We start from the raw sequence: 15,469 nt of genomic DNA, 5'->3' as shown, positions 1-15,469 counted from the left end.
TGGACTGAAGATTTGTTGTTGGTTGGTTAGTTATTATATCTATTTTTAGAATTCTGGGCATAAAAATAGTTTATTTGTTTGAAATCATATGTTATGCTTGTTAATCATGTCTAATTCGATGTAATTACCGCAATATTTGATCTTTAGTATTTTATGGAGATTTAATACGATGGTTTAGTTTGGAATTCGGTGATTAATCAATTTTTTTCAAAATAGGGTTATTGAGCAAAGTAATTCTTGTTTTGGTGTCCGTTTCAAACTATTTCTCGCCAATGGTCCACGTCATCACTTTTCTTTATTTTTTCAGATAAGAACAAAATCGCTAACCCGGAAAGCGATTTGAGCTTTTCATACAAATCGCAAATTGGTAAAGCGATTTGGCTCTTATAATTTTTTAGGCCAACAAAACGTAAACTCAGAAAATCACCTTTTTTTTTTTTTTCAGAATTGAGCCAAATCGCTTGGCCAGGAAGCGATTTCATACTAGTCAATTTCACATCGCACTCCGAAATAGCGATTTAATAAGTTCTCATCAATTGCAAGAAACAGACGCTTCTGTTTGTTTTTGGAATTACCCAAATAAACAAATCGCCATTTAATATAGCGATTTTACCTGTAAACCGAAACAACCAGCAATGCTCCACATTCAATATTCACTAACTCACTATTCAATTAAAGCACCACAAAAAGCGCAAAGTTTGCCATTAAAATACATTAGAAAAAGTAATAATATTCATAGAAACAAGTAGAACTTCTCCATACTAATATTCATAGACAAACTAGCCTCTACGGGAACGGCCTCTTTTTGCCTTTCTTTGTGAAGTAGATCCTTCGGGTTCTTCATCGTCTTGCACTTGGCTTACCCTTCCTCCCAAATGACGGAGATTATATCGGGTTTTTTTTTTCACATATATATATATATATATATATATATATATATAGATTTAGGATCCGGTGAGAACGATCACTCGGTGAGAACGGTCTTACTCTATCCTTATACTAACGCGGATCATTGACTCTGATTAATTCCAAAAATAAAATAAAAAATAAACATGTTGACCCATCATCAACTTTTCTCTCGGATGGGTCCCTCACTCTAGCTTTACCTTTCACTTGTGAATATCGACATTTATCTATGAATACGTCGCCGTTCACACGAGCAGCAGCTGACAAAGCGCCGGTGACAACTACGTCACCCTCCTTGAGTTCGGGACAACCCATTTCCTATTGCTGTTCCATCAAACTAATGAACAGTAGACGGCAAGTGGGAATGTTCAAAGATGACATTTGACAAGTCGCCGGCGACATCTACCTCACCTCTTTCTCTTCGTTGGTTTCCCATCTATTTCGATGTATCTACACTAATCCTTCATGCATCTAACCGCTTTTTTAATGTATCTTAGCATAGATACACATAATTACTTATTAGGTACATTAATATTGGTGTGAGATACATCAAAATCGAAATCAGATACACTAGTTTTATTTAGTTCAATTTGACTTTGTTGTGAATTGTTAAGGTTTACTGAAGGTTTCTTCAATTTGTGTCAAATTATTTAAGTCACTTTGCTTTCAATTTAAGCACTTTCCTGTTGGAGATGAGGATGAACAGGGAACGGGTTTGCTCTTGTTTATGTGTTTTTGTTGGTATTGGTATTTTCCAATTGGTTCTATTATGGTAGCATTCGAATGCGTATCGGTATGATTGTGATACGGGTCTTGAATTGCGGTTTCTTTTATGGTACTATACGAATATACGATTATGGTAGTTTTCGATTGCAGCATCGGTTTGACGTTGTTGGGATGGGCATGTTTGATGCGAGAAAACGATCAACTTGTGATCTCGATTGGAGGTCCGATGGTGATGATGATTGAAGGCTAAAGTAGAGGTGACAATGACGAGGATATTCCAGTAGTGCGAGGTGGTCTGGAATGGCTGATGCCTGATGGTCGGTTAAAACAATGATGATGGTGAAAGGTTATTGAGTCCGGCGAGGATCTCGTCGAAGCTCGGGGGCAAGTGCGTAGAGTCATGGGATGATGAGCATGAAGTCTGGTATATGATTGATGATGAGGTTTAATTGAATCAAAATTGTCTTTAATTATTTGGGTTTTTTGATGTTGCAGTAAAACGAAAGAAAAGAGGGTTGGTGGATTTAATTAATGATTAAATTAGAGTCTTGTATAAGCTGTTTATTTCATTCTTATACAAGGGTGGAGGGATGTTCTCACCGAGTATTCGTTCTCACCGGATCTACACTCTCTCTCTCTCTCTCTCTCTCTCTCTCTCTCTATATATATATATATATATATATATATATATATATATATATATATATATATATATATATATATATATATATATATATATATATATATATAAGCAAACCAAATCACCATTCTGGTAAGCGATTTGCCTAAGTGTACCAAATAAATCGCTAGCTGATACAACGGTTTGCCTTATTTTGTATCAATGCAGCTTTAGCTTGTTGACTTCAAAATTATTAGAGCCAAATTGCATCAACACTTGGCGATTTTGTATGAAAATAGGTAAATCGCTTTCCCAGTTAACGATTTGGTACAAATTTTAAATAAAAAAAAAAAAAAGTGATGACGTGGACCCATTGGCGGGAAATAGTTTCAAACGGACACCAAAACGAGAAAGAGTTTGCTCCATAACCCTATTTTGAAAAAAAATTCTGATTAACTGGTACTGGTATGTTTTTTTGTTTATTATTACTCCTATGGTAATGGTACTCACTCCGTACTAAGTCATTTGTTAATTGTTTACCATTGATTAAAAGACAAAGGTAAACAAATGATTGGGATGGAGGGAGTATAATGCAAGTAAAATTGTAATGCGGTTAAATGTTGTGTGATTTATGTTTTACTGAGGACTGAGGAATCTAGATTTCATCGTATGCTTGTTTGATTGATGAGATGATGTTATACTCCCTCCGTTCTAAAATAATTGACGTTTTCACTTTACGAGGTGAGGCTTTGAATTCAATTTTTACAAAAATATATTGATTTAAAAATTATAAAATTTACACCATAAAATTCTTTACGAATAGAGCTTTAATATGAGTATACATTTCAATATATTTAGTTATATATTTTGAGATATATTGAAGAAAGAAACGAGTGTCTCGATAAGTGAGAATGACAATTAAAAAAAAAACAGAGGGAGTATTTAAATATGTAATGTATATAGATCATTGTAATTCTTCTGTTAGCTACAAAAAAAGATTTGGTCTTTCGTAGTAGAATGATGGAGGGTTTGCGGTGGAAATCATGGTTTCTAAGAAATAACTGTTGATAGTGAATAACAATGGAGAATTGATGATTTATAAATGGCATATTCAGGGTGTAAATGAAGAACTGTAGCTCAAGGCAAGCAAATATGAGAGGGGCTTTGTTTGCAGCGCTTGCTGCAACTATGGGCAACTTGTTGCAAGGGTGGGATAATGCAACTATTGCAGGTATCTACTTACATTGATGCTTGTATTATTTGAAAAGTTGATGTGGTAAACAAGATTTTATTTGACGATAATGCAGGGGCTGTTATCTATATCAAGAGGGAATTCAAGCTTGAAACTCAACCAACCCTGGAAGGGCTTATTGGAGCCACTGTTATCATAACTTTCTCAGGCCCCGTTTTAGATTCTGTAGGGCGGCGTCCATTGCTAATTGCCTCATCATTACTATACTTCCTTGGCGGCCTTGTGATGCTTTGGTCTCCTAATGTATATATCTTACTTTTGGGGAGGCTTTTTGATGGTTTTGGAGTTGGCCTGGCTGTTACTCTTGTTCCAGTCTATATTTCGGAAACTGCTCCTCCAGAAATTAGAGGACAGCTAAATACCCTCCCACAGTTCACGCTCGGGAGGAGGGATGTTTATGTCTTATTGCATGGTTTTCGGCATGTCTTTGTTGGAGGCGCCTAGTTGGAGATTGATGCTCGGTGTTCTTTCTATTCCATCGCTTTTATATTTTGCATTGACCGTATTTTACTTGCCGGAATCCCCTAGGTGGCTTGTCAGTAAAGGAGTAAAGGAAGAATGGCTGAGGCTAAGAAGGTCCTACAAAAATTGCGTGGCAGAGAAGATGTCACTGGTAAGTATCCCGTCATCCATTTATATCCTCCTCATTTGACTTTGGTGATCAAATTACGTGAGAGATATTGTCACAACTTACAATAGACGCAACCTTTTAAAACTCAAATATCATACATTGCTTCAAATGACATATCTTTGTTTTGATGTTCAGAGGTTTGACTAACTCTTGACATATAACAATGAGCATCCTTGTTTCTATGGTTATCATGTTTATATCGCTCTATAAAGTTGCTCTTTGGCTTATGATCCTAATTTGCTTGCTGAAATTCTTGTATTCAAATGGTGCTAAAGTTTAAATTTTCATGTTGAAATTTAAGTGTTTACTTTGAAATTCATTATAAAAAAATGTTCTTTAGAGCGACATACATGTAGAAAGTACATGTACGCATCTCACCTGATAACCTTTCACATTGAACCCAAGCGGTTCCTTCCCCATCTCTGTAGATATTAATGTCCAATATATATTGTACTTTGTCAAGGCTTTTCATGTTGAAACTCTTCCTTTGCCAAAATTTTGCGGATTCCATAGGGATATAACTTATAAGTCTTGATGAGAAGCATGTCATTAAAATACAAGATCACCAATGACATTGCTCTCATTGAATTTCTTGTGTACACAAGGCTCATTTTTACTTATCTAGAAATCAACCTCAAACTTCCTTTTGGATGAATGAAAAATATATACAACTCCATGATGCTAGCTATAATCTTAATTTTTTCTCTACACGTATTATATTACGTGCTGCTATGTAGGTGAGATGGCATTGCTTGTAGAAGGTCTTGGAACTGGAGAGGGTACAACTATCGAAGAGTATATGATAGGTCCCGACAGTGATGAGGAGGCCACCCTAGGTAAGTGTTAGACCACTTTTGTTGATGATGACATGCCTATTTTAACCATGCTTTAAGATGTTTTATTTCAGGATTTAGCCCTCTTCCCCAATCAAGGATTAATCAATGTTCAAGGTCAAGAAGTGTTGATGAAGCTACTCAAGAATTGTGTTGTAATAAGAATCACTTATGTAAGGGTAAGAGAGTATGGTACTAAGGCAACAGTAAGCAAGACTGTTGTTCAACAAGAGTCTGCTTAATAAAGCAACAGTAAGCAAGACTGTTGCTTTAACTCGTGTCACTTGAAGGAAGTCTTCAGTTTCAAAAATACTCATATTTCCATAAATACAAACTTTTATTTTTGAAATGTTTATTTTTGATATTCGGATTTTATGAAAGGTTGTTTTTTAAGAAAAGACTTTCCTGAGAATTTCAAAGTTTTTTGCAAAATTGTTTTCTAATGAACTCAAAGCTTTTCTTTCTACAACAACAACAACATCAGAGCCTTAATCCCAAAATGGTTTGGGGTCGGGCCGACATGAATCATCCTTTAGAACCGTCCCTGGGTAAACGCACACCTCACAATGCGAAAAGAGAAGGGAAAAATGAAAAACAAAAGGGAGCGAAAATGTAATACAAAGTCAAGGTAAACTTACAGGTTTTAAAATCGAATTCCGGATTTCTTTTATAAAAACTTAAAATTTAAATCGAGAGAAAAGTTAAAACGATTTTGGAAACCGAAATAGAATTAAGGATCCTAATGCCTTAAAAGTAACACTACTACAAATCCAGTAACTACAACACCCCTTTAACAACGTTTATGCACGAAAATCACAATAGACGTTGTAGAATGTATTGCGCGATTTTTACTAAACTTAATTACAACGGGTATGGTTATATAACCGTTATACGTTTTAACAACGGGTTAAATTTGCAAAACCGTTGTTAATAATTTGGCGCAAAATTGGCGCAAAGTTAGTGTAAAGTAATCACAACGGGTATTTTTAAACCCGTTGTTAAAACTTATTTAACAACGTTTATTTTACAACCGTTGTTAAAACTTATTTAACAACGGTTATTTTACAACCGTTGTTAAAACTTATTTAACAACGGTTGTTATTGAACAACCGTTGTCAATACTTTCAATACTATAAACCACACAAACACAGATCTGCTACAGCCACAAAACACATACATAACCTAACACAAACACAGACAAACACAAACACAAACACATCAAACACACTTTCTCATCGTCTCTTTCTCTCTTTCTTTTTCTCATCGCGCTTTATCATCTCGCCACACTTGTTGGTTTCATCGTCTCTTACTTTCTCTAATTATCAGGTAAATCTCGCCACATCGTTGGTTTCATCGTCTTTCATCGTCATTGTTTTCTTTTTTTTAATTATTTCATTTAATTTGCATGTATATATGATGGGTTTTTATCGATCATTATTATGTTATTATTCGCTTAATTAGCTCGTAAAACAAATTAAATAAAATAAAACAGAGAAGAAGCAAGATGATAGAGAGGAATGCATGATAAACTTAATTAATAATTCATTAATATATATATATATATATATATATATATATATATATATATATATATATATATATATATATATATATATATATATAAATAAATACATAAATTAAAAAAAGAATTACATTTCTAAAAATGCAAATCTTATATTTTCATAGAGAGTCTTATTCTCTTCTATGATATCCGTCCTCTCCTCCTTAGCTATTTGGAGGTTTCGTTCAAGATTGCTATATCGTCATATAATCGCAACAATCATTTCGCTCACCAAGCCATTTCTTTTGGCGTCCTTGAGTGCGGCTTGAGCATCCACAAGATAGCTCCTAAAACTGTCCTCGATGTGGAGCAACCGGCGGATGAAGTCATTGTTGTGCTCGGTCATAGTAAGAGTTTTAAGGATGTAATCGTTCATTTTGTTGATGAACTTTGGAGTTGTTAGTTTGAAAGATTAATTAGGAGTTGGAGATTGTTTTAGCAGTTAGGGTTTGAAGATAGTGAGATAATGGAATGGTGGTTGAGATAATGTATGTATTTATACTAAGTAATGTGTCCTTTGAGTTATTTTTTAATTAATATAATATATGCATGTTTAGGAAGTTGTGCCATAATCATCATATCTCCCTGCTTCAAATCTAATGTAAACCCTTCTCATTCCATATATTGTCCATTCATATGCACAAGACAAGAGGGATGATGGCAGTAATAATGCATGCATCGGAATTATAACGGGCCCCGTAATTATGCATGCATCTAGTAATATTTAATTTAATTTTTTTTTATTTTGTAAAAACAAACAACGGTTATGTAGAAACAACCCGTTGTCTTTAGTTATAACAACGGTTCTTTGTAAAGTAACCGTTGTTATAACTTTCCCACCAAAATTGAGTCACACTTTCCACAACAAGTTTTTATACTTAAAACCGTTGTTAATAGTTTTAACAACGGGTTCCTTAAGAAAATCAACCGTTGTTAAAACCTTTTACAACGGACGCTTTAACAACGTCCGCTTTTTTATATAACAACGGTTTTTAACCGTTGTTATAGCCTCGTATCCGTAGTAGTGTAAACCAAGTAAAATATATAAGAAAGTGGTTGGTAAAAAGGTGTAATACAGGAGAGAAGAACATATAAATTTTTTTAAAAATTAAATAAAAACACTAAATATGTAAAAAAAAAACATCAAATACTAAAAGTCCACATGTATCCTTTCCCTCCATTGTGCCTCTCCGTCACCATACTCTCCTCAAGCCCCGTAAATCTCATATCATGCTCTATCTCTCTCAACCATGTCTGTCTCTTGACTCCCTCTACCTCGAGGGACCTTATCTCCCAAGTCTCCACCTCCTAATCAAAAGGCCCATAGGTCTCTTTCTCACATGGACAAACCATCTTAATCGATTTTCCATCATCTTGTCATCTATTGTCGCCACTTTTACCTTTTCCCTAATCACCTCATTCCTTAATCGATCTTTCCTTGTATGTCCGCACATCCACCTCAACATACGCATCTCCGCCACACTCATCTTTTGAATGTGACAATGTTTCACGGCCAACACTCGGAACCGTAAAGTAAGGCAGGCTTAATTGTCGTGCGATAAAATTTTCCCTTTAATCTTTAGGGCATATCTTTATCGCATAAAAACCCTGAAGCACTCTTCCATTTCAACCATCCCGCTTTAATTCTCTGAGCCACATTCCGTCTAACTCCCCATCCTTTTGAATAATAGATCCTAGCTATCTGAAGAAATCTGACCCCTCAACAACATCCCTATCGAAAATAATACTCCTCGCCTTTCTCGATCTCGACCCCGCCACTTTAGTGAACTCGACACCTCAAATACTCAGTCTTACTCCTGCTTAGCCTAAACCTACGAGTCTCTAAAGTATGCCTCCACAATTCCAACTTTCTCTCCATCCCATCTTTCGTCTCATCAATCAAAGACAATATCATCAAAAACATCATACACCAAGGGATGTCGTCCTGAATATCCCTTGTCAACTCATCCATAACTATAGCAAAGAGAAAAGGACTAAGTGCGGAACCTTGATGCACCCCGATGGTAATGGGAAATTCCTCCGTTCTCCCAACATTAGTGCGAATACTTGCACTAGCCCCCTCATACATGTCCTTTATGAGGTCAATATATTTTCTCGACACACCCTTTCTCGCCAAAGCCCACCAAAGCACTTCTTTTGGTACCCTATCATATGCCTTTTCCAAGTCAATAAAAACCATATGCAAGTCCTTCTTCTTGTCCCAATGGTGTTCCATCAAGTTCCATCAACTGTCTCATGATAAAAATCGCATCCATAGTCGATCTCCCGGGCATAAATCCAAATTGGTTATCCGAGATGTCTACACATCTCCTAAGCCTTTGCTCAATTATCCGCTCCCATAACTTCATCGTATGACTCATAAGTTTAATTCCCCGATAATTGGAACACTCTTGAACATCACCTTTGTTCTTGTACAAAGGGACAAGAGTGCTTCTCCTCCAAGCTGATGGCATCTTGTTGCTCCTCCAAATCTTGTTGAAGAGCATGGTTGTCCATTCGATTCCTTTCTCCCCGAAGCACCTCCAAACTTCTATGGGTATACCATCCGGTCCCTCTGCATTCCTTGACCCCATCTTCCTTAACGCCTTTCTAACTTCACTCTTTTGTATTCTACGCACAAATTCCCGATTAACCATGCTTGGTGTTACTTCTACATCCCCAAAACCTTGCTCCTGATGTCCATTGAATAAAGTATCAAAGTAAGAACTCCATCTAGTCTTTATTTCGTTATCCTGAATCAGAACCTTGTCGTCCATATCTTTCACACACCTAACTCTTCCAATATCCCTCGTCTTTCGGTCTCTTATGCGAGCCAGTTTATAGATATCCTTCTCTCCTTCTCTCGTGTCCAACCTAGCATATACTTCTTGGTTAACTCTTGCCCTCGCATCTCGCACTGCCTTTTTAGCGGCTCGTCTTGCCTCCTTGTACTTTTCAAAGTTCTCATCACTCATGCATTTCCCCAGAACCTTATAGCATTCACGTTTTGTCTTTATCGCCTGTCTCACCTCCTCGTTCCACCAAGATGTGTCCTTACTTGATGGTCTATTCCCTTTAGATTCTCCTAACACCTCCCTCGCCAAATCCTTTACAACATGCTCCAATTTATCTCACGTTGCATCAATATCTTTCTCCTTGCAATCCGACCAAATATCGCTACTTTCGACCTTATCCAAAAACGCTTGTTGGTTTTCCCCTTGTAGCTTCCACCACTTGATTCGTGCCTCACCGATTATCTTTCTCTTCCTCAAGTCTCTCTTACCCCGAAAATCAAGCACCACTATTCTATGTTGTGTTGCGGCACTTTCCCCGGGTATGACCTTGCAATCGGTGTACTCTTTCGTCCACACATTCCTTACCAAACGGAAGTCAATTTACTAGCATTTCCTCCACTCCTATAAGTCACCAAATGGGAATGCCTTTTCTCGAACCAAGTGTTCATTATACCCAAGTCATATGCCAAAGCAAAATCTAAACTGTCACTTCCTGCTTCATTTCTCTCCCCGAACCCAAAACCCCCATGAATGTTCTCGAAGCCAACTCGACTAGTACCCACATGCCCATTGAGGTCACTACCAATGATCAATTTCTCTCCAATAGGGACTCGTTCTACAAAGGCTCGTCGAAAAGAAACATCCAATCCTATTTGAGGTGCGTAAGCACTTATAACAGTCAGCACCTCATCCCCGACTACAAGCTTAATGCTCATAATCCTATCACTCTTTCTCGATACTTCTACCACATCGATGTAATCTTTATCAATGACAATACCCACTCTGTTACGACTTTTGTCTTTACCCGTGTACCAAAGCGCTATCACCCTTGCTTTATCTCCGACCCACTTTGTCTCTTGTAGACACATTACATGTACTCTCCTCCTTTTCATAACCTCCCCTACCTCGGCTAATCTCCCTGTCAAAGAGCCCTCATTCCAAGTACCAAAACGCAACCTACTACCCTTCCTAAAGTCATGCCCTGATTTCTTTACCCGCTCTTGACCATGCTTCATAGATCCAAATCTATTTGACACCACACCCATACTTCGAGGTGACGCGCCGCTTTCGGGCGATGACCTAACAACCCTTGCATATTTTTCACTACACCCAGGTCTAGAAGATGTAGTGCACCCTTGCCTATTTGACACCACCCCCAGATGTAAAGATGGCGCGTCGCTTCCGGGGGACGACCTAGCAACCCTCACATACTTTTCACTACACCCGGGTCTAAGAAGTGCAGCGCGTCGCTTCTAAGGAGACGCCCCAACGATGTTCAAATTCTGATTCATGTCCATAGAATGTGACTAAGTTTTTATGCTGGCTGCCACAGACCTACCGCAACCCTCTTGCTTTATCCGGGCTTCGGACCGGTAGTGAATGCCCGAAAACACTCACAGGCGGAGTTAAAGCTTTTCTTTCTTTTGCAAAATATTTCTAAGTCTTCCAGTGACAATAGTCTTTACTACCGTTGTCTTAAGTATTGCATTCTCTTACCTAGAATCGTTTGATCAATAAGTTGTCCTTATCAATTCATTCATAGAATCAGTTTGAGGAAACTTGATGTTGTAAACATTCTAGTTAGAGTCTTGAGTTTCTAGACGGAGTAGTCTTAAAACTCGTGTCGCAACCGGAGTAGGTTGTTGGTCCTTTTATTGTAAGTGTTTAAGTAGTCGGAGTAGATCACTTCACTTATTAATAAAAGAAGATTGGACGTAGGCCCTTAGAGTGTTGGCCGAACCCATTCAAAAATATCATGTTGTTCTCTCGTTATTTTTATTTCCGCTTATTTCCGCTGCATTTATCTTATTCGAACTTCATTTACGTTTTCTTTAACAACGGTTCTGGATACTGTTGCTTTTGGTCAGTAGCCTTAATCTCTTGTGCTAAGACAAACAAGCAACAGTCAGATCAACCGTTGCCTTCCAATTCAGCAATCATTCTTAACAACGTGATACACTCTTTACGAATCGATTTATTTGATGTATCCACTTGTTCCTCATAGCACTAATCAACTTGCTTTAAATCAATAAAGATCAAGTTGAAAATTTTAAAATAGTACCTAATTCACCCCCTCCCCCTCCCCCTCTTAGGTACTTGGAATCCTAAACTCTTCAGTAAGGGACAAATCAAGTTATATGGTGCGGAGCAAGGTCAATCTTGGATTGCAAAACCTGTTACTGGGCAAAGCATGCTCGGGTTCGTCTCTCGTTATGGAAGCATGGCCAACCAGGGAAGCATGGCAAATATGATGGACCCACTTGTAACGCTATTCGGCAGTGTACATGAGGCGCTTCCCCAAACAGGAAGTATGCGAAGTGCTATCTTCCCGAACTTTGGGAGCATGTTCAATGCTGCAGGTGATGAAAATGGTAGACATGAAAATTGGGAGGTGGAGAGCCATGGCGAGGATGCCGCATCTGATGTTGATGCTGCAGATGGCGACTCTGATGATAACCTGAAGACACCATTGCTCTCACCTAATGCATCTGTTCTTGAAAAGGATACATTGCCTCCATCAAGTGGCAATCCCCAACATGAGGGGTAATAGCGATCTAATGCAAGTCATGCGAAGTTGTCAATAGCACAGGTATCAGAATATAATACCAAATCTTAAATTTACCCTTTTTCTGTCCTAGGCGTGGTGTTTATTATACAAACCTTGTTAATAGGATCTTTAGAGGGGAATGGGTAGTGATAGGCTATCATTATATGAACCTTGTTATTCTCACATGTATCATTGAAAGATATCAAATTTTTAGCCTCAAAGGAAACATTAGCCTTTTATTTGGTAGTAAAGGGAACCACAAGGGCAATTTTGATGATGATGAATTTGGCCATGAGTGCCTTCACTCGTTGGTATTACCAGTGAAACTAGCCGACATTCTTTTTGCTTGATCCTTGTCTTGTTCATCCCTTTTCTTGATATATATGGAAGTACTGAACTGTATGTGAACATTGTGGCAGGTATTGGAGGTGGTTGGCAGTTAGCATATAAACGAACTGACAAGAAAGGACATGATGGTAAAAGTGAACTGAAAAGGGTTTATCTTCACAAAGACCCCTATGGGATCAAGACGTGGCTCTCTTGTTTCTATTCATCTGGCGATATTACGGGGAATGGACAGGTTTGTCCAAGTCATTGGATTGGTCACAATCCACCCTTTGTGTCACGGATTTCAAGGTTGATTCTCCCTTTGAAGAATGCGTGGTTAAACCGCTCGGTTTCGAAAGAACGAATGGGCCGAGGAGGAGGAGCTGTTTGAGCCCTGAGTAAAGCGTGCATTGATTGTCGGGATTGGACTTGGATACTCCAGCAAAAAGAGAAACCTTAGACTGCTATTAAAAGAAAAATAGCTCATTCTTGTGCAATTAATTATTCTTTCCTTCGTCCCTTCTAGAAAATAGTTTATGTTTGCTTTTGGATTGTTTTCTTACGTAAGCACATGGAATTGGGTGAGGAAGTCCCAACCTAATTTTCCACCAAAACTACCTCAAAATACACGTCTAAAAAGGAAACACAAATTATTGGCTAGTTATTTGGGACGGATAAAATCGAATACATGAACTATTTCCTAAGATAGTGGGCGTGCTTAATTAGTTTTGTTCTCTGGATGTTTTATAAAATTCCTCCAAATTGAACTGTTTTTATCATTCTCATTCCTAATATTGTTTTTCTATTTCGGTTTTTAAAAATCGTTTTAATCTTTTCTCTCGATTTAAATTTTAAGTTTTTATAAAAAAAAGCCGGAATTCGATTTTTAAACCCCTAAGTTTACCTTGACTTTCCATTACATTTTCGTTCTTCCTTTTTGTTTTTCATCTTCCCCTTTTTATTCGCATTTTGAGGCGTGCGTTCACCCATGGACGGTTCGAAAAGATGATTCATGTCAGCCGACCCCAAATCATTTTGGGATTAAGGCTCTGATGTTGTTGTTGTTGTTATTCCTAATATTGTTTGATTTGCTGGTTCACATGGCATGTTCTATATGTTTATGGCAAAGCTGTCTAGGAAATATAAGCTTTTAGGGGACTTTCGGTAGTTTAGTCAATGTGTCAATGTGTGCTGCAATTCTCATTGAGTCACTGAAATCAGTGATTCAGTGTCATGGTCTAGATGTTGTACCGTGACTTCATTATTATTAATAACTATGACTCTTGACTTTCTACTTTCTACTTGATATTTATATTTCAGAAAAGAAGTCTATCCTTTAAAACCTTGATAACTTGGCCGTGATTCAGTATCGGGTGCTAGATTTAATACCACAGCTTCATAATTTTGACATTGCAGTGATGGAAATATGGAACAATTCCTTCGTATTAGTACTCATAGTTAGGCCATTCCATAATTATTGAAGTGGTACTTCATTCTGCAGTAAACTCTCACTTTGAGACTTGATTTTGAAATGAATCATTGTGCCATAAATTCGGCAGATATTGCTTCAAACTGCAGTTTAACCTTGAAAACCTTGATAAACCAGTCGTGCATTATTGCCGTGGCCTAGATTTAATACCATAGTTTCATTATTTTGTATGCCGCATAAATAATCATGATTCTTGATGCTTTTCTTGTCTTTAATCAATCCAGTTCTCCGGCATCAATGGAGTCCTCTACTACACTCCTCAAATTCTTTCACAGGCAGGAGTAGATGTTCTGCTATCGAATCTGGGTCTTAGTTCAGATTCTGCGTCTCTCCTTATTAGTGCTTTGACAACATTGTTAATGCTCCCTGCCATTGGCCTTGCTATGAGGTTAATGGATCTCTCTGGAAGAAGGTAATTTTATTAACTTAACTTCATATCCAAATTAAATTACCACTAAATTTGATACTACCTTTACCAAAAAGAATAAACGTGCACACTTGGCAATATTGAATTATTGATACAATCAGTTTCCTCCTGTAAGACAATCGCGCGATAAGTTTATTGCCAGAGCAAGTCAAGTACTAAATAGTGATATCTTCCTATCAGAACAAACTTGACATGGCAAGTTACTATAATACAATCTTATACTTCTTCCATTTCCATAAGTTCTACCCATTTTCCTTATTGGGCCAACCCACTATGATCTACCCATTTGCTTTCTTTCTATTTTTGGGTATAACAAATGACTAAACTGTCCTTATTGGCAATGTATATTTACAAAAAATGCCACTACTTAACCCATATAATTTCCGCTTAATCTCTATTAACCTAATCTATTTATCTAATTACTCCCTCCCTTTTTTCATTTCCCACCAGAAATTATTGATATACCCCCCTTAACACATTAAATCCAGCGCTCCTCCTCTCCCTCTCTATCATCATAAGTGTTCTCTAGAATTTTCCAAAAAAAAAAACCCTAGAAATCCTTGGTCCTCCTGGCGCTCCGTTACTCATTCCTTCTCCTCTCTACGTCTCTCTAGATCTCCTCCTCTCAACCTCCTGTTTTCTCTCCAAATTTCCGTCTTCATCTTCATATTTCCTCCAAATTAATCTCCTTCTGTCACATTATTTGCTGATATGTCTTCAAAAACTCACAAAATACTTCCCAAATCTCAGACTTCGTACCATGAATCTCTAGATCATTGTTTATATTTACCAGGAGTAGGTCATTTGGCCCCTGATACATACTGGTCACTACTTAATTCTGATGTTGAAGATGACACAAAGGTTACATCCGCGTTTTACGCGAATGAAAATACTGTTGTTCCTGATTCTTTGATTGAGGACGTCCCATATTTTGATGACAAACTTGGTAAGTTTGTTGATGATGTTGCTACATGTGTTGATCGAAACCCGCTTTATCTGCAAATGGAAAGATCTGGTTCTTTTTCACCAAAATCGTTGAGATTCCATAAGTTTTGTGACAATTTTTTAGAAAAGAAGCGTAAAAAGGAAGAAAAGTCAGGTAAATCTTCGGTTTTGACGGTTTATATTTTGTGTTT

The 15,469-nt window shown here is 37.4% G+C and overlaps 1 pseudogene; it reads left to right on the top strand.

Moving 5' to 3' along the window:
* The first annotated feature begins 3,403 nt into the window (after positions 1 to 3,403).
* Positions 3,404 to 14,322, top strand: LOC141627410 (monosaccharide-sensing protein 2-like; annotated as a pseudogene).
* Positions 14,323 to 15,469: the final 1,147 nt, after the last annotated feature.

This window comes from Silene latifolia, chromosome Y (genome assembly GCF_048544455.1).
Source record: "Silene latifolia isolate original U9 population chromosome Y, ASM4854445v1, whole genome shotgun sequence".
NCBI lineage: Eukaryota > Viridiplantae > Streptophyta > Magnoliopsida > Caryophyllales > Caryophyllaceae > Silene > Silene latifolia.
The sequence above is the reverse complement of the archived record's forward strand: the minus strand, read 5'-3'. Positions and strand labels throughout refer to the sequence as shown.